Source organism: Engraulis encrasicolus, chromosome 8 (assembly GCF_034702125.1).
Source record: "Engraulis encrasicolus isolate BLACKSEA-1 chromosome 8, IST_EnEncr_1.0, whole genome shotgun sequence".
Lineage (NCBI taxonomy): Eukaryota > Metazoa > Chordata > Actinopteri > Clupeiformes > Engraulidae > Engraulis > Engraulis encrasicolus.
The window spans coordinates 13,943,852-13,946,351 of record NC_085864.1 but is presented as its reverse complement, the minus strand read 5'-3'; the positions used below and the strand labels follow the sequence as shown (position 1 = coordinate 13,946,351).

Genomic DNA, 2,500 nt, shown 5'->3' with positions numbered 1-2,500 from the left:
CCCGCTACATCATTCCAGTATTTCCTGAAATATTTAGCCAGCCTTTTGGCTTCTTCCTCTCTTTTTCGATTTTCCTTCTTTTTCTGCGCTCCTGACTTGTGCATGTTTACTAACTGGCTCGCGCACACTGACCACTTATCGAATGCTGTCGTCTTTTTTTCTAGAAAGACCAAACCATTTTGGAATAGGGGTGATAGGGGGTTATTGGCCGTTTTTTCAAGAGCAATGAAGACAAACATCTATAAGTCATTGTTTGAATGCAAATAAAGCACTTTTCTACCCTAAAAAACAACACATTTTGAAGTGAACGTATCATAATTGAGCCCAACGTCATGGGGGCCCAGTTATGGGCCCCCCTCTATTCCAGAATTCCCAGGGCCCGGGACAAAAAGCCCTTTAGTCCCCCCCCTGTCGGCGGGGCTGCACACACACACACACACACACACACACACACACACACACACACACACACACACACACACACACACACACACACACACACACACACACACACACACACACACACACACACACTTGCTACTGAAGAAACACCTTAGCATGGAGGCTATGCTTATCTATATAGGTAACGCACGCACACACACACACTTGATAATGAAAATACTATTGTTGGTCCTATTCTCTTTAAACCGCTATTTGTTGATCAGAACCCTGTCGTATATGATATATCCAACCCAATACGGTACATTTATGTATCTGTGTATGTGTGCTTTTGAGTGCATGTGTATGTGCGTTAGGGTGCATCAGATGCCCTCTATGAAAAGATATTGCCTTGGCCCTATAGTAAAAATGTTCTACACCCAGTAAAAACACACTGTGTAAAATATTTTGAAATTTGGATGAAGTCTACCGGGGCCACCAACCCCATGAAAATAGAAAATAATGGTGATAGTCAGAATCTTGGAATTGAAATGGACATTTTGCTGCATAAAGCTACCCAATAAAAACATATTGTCTCAGCTGTGTGATAAAAATGTTCTATGCACAGTAAAATCACTCTGTGTAAAATATGTTGAAATTTAGATGAATTCTACCAGGTCCACCAGGCCCATGAAAATACAAAATAATGGTGATGGTGATGGGCAACCTGGATTCCAAAGCTGAAGTCCAGTGCCACATATTCCAAATGACATACCTAGTTTTACCTTTCCAGTTAGGGCAATTGGACAGGTAAAACCAGGTAATTTGAAATCTGTGGCACTGGATTGTAGCTTTTGAATCTAGGTTTGCCATTGTCTTAAAACAGAGGTGGACAAACCGCGTGACACATTTGCCCCAGCCAATATAATGAACCAGCTGAACCTAATTACCACTTAAGCCAGGTTGATGAGGTAATTAATGAGATCACCTGTATTGTAAGCACAAACAGAAGGAATATCTAAGCAGGTTGTGTATTCAGTCGATCCACTTACACAGACTTCAGTCTCAGGACAGACTGATGGTCAAACTGCTATATTTAGGCAAATTTTCTCTTTTGCAACACAATATCAATGCCTTGCTGCCTTGGACCACTGCTAGTATCAAGCAAGAGATTGCAAAGCTGCATGACTGTTATATTTGTGTGTTTCACCTGTGGGCCTACAATTCATGGAGGAACATCTGTACTAAAGCTGTGAATGTTCCTTGGAATGCCTAGGCTACAAGGCAGTCAATACAACTATATTGAAGAGTGCCATTACTTCTTTATCCCATCGCCTGTGGTAGTATTTCACTTTACTCCATCAGATGAGTACCATAACTTACCTGAGAGGCCCTTGGCAATGGACTCTGGACCTGGTGATACCCATGACATACCTAGAAGCCACTTAAGTACAGGTTTTGGGAAGCCACTCTTTCCAACATCACATACAGTTGTATTGTATGTACTCTATTGAACTACTGCAGGGATTTCTTGAAAAAACATAAGTCATTCCAAGGAGCATTCACAGCTTTAGTACAGATGTTCCACCAGGTATTAACAGCTACCTGTACAATCCTGTAGGCCCACAGGTGAAGCACACAAAAGTCATACAACTTCGCAATCTCTTGCTTGATACTGGCAGTGGGTCAGCTGGTTCATTATATTGGCTATATTTGGAATATGTGGCACTGGACTTTGGAATCCAGGTCATCACTATCACTATCACCATTGTTTTGTATTTTCATGGGCCTGGTGGACCCAGTAGAATTAATCTAAATTTCAACACATTTTCCACAGAGTGATTTTACTGTGCATAGAACATTTTTTTTTATCACACAGCTGAGGCAATATGTTTTTATTGGGTAGCTTTATGCAGCAAAATGTCCATTTCTATTCAGGGCTGGACTGGGCGATAAATAGGGCCTGGGCACTTTTGGATTTAAGGGGGCCCCCTCATTATTATTAGTGCCGGAGAACTGACTCACCGGTGGGCCCCGCACCCTCATGGGCCCCTATTTTCAGTAATGTAAAAAAAAAAAAAATGGGGGCCCACGAGGGTGCGGGGCTCACCGGGAAATGCCC

At 42.3% G+C, this 2,500-nt stretch overlaps 1 protein-coding gene across 3 annotated transcripts in view; it reads left to right on the top strand.

Moving 5' to 3' along the window:
- Positions 1–2,500, top strand: part of LOC134454182 (arf-GAP with Rho-GAP domain, ANK repeat and PH domain-containing protein 1-like) — a 57,530-nt gene that overhangs the window by 47,564 nt on the left and 7,466 nt on the right. The window lies entirely within an intron of this gene.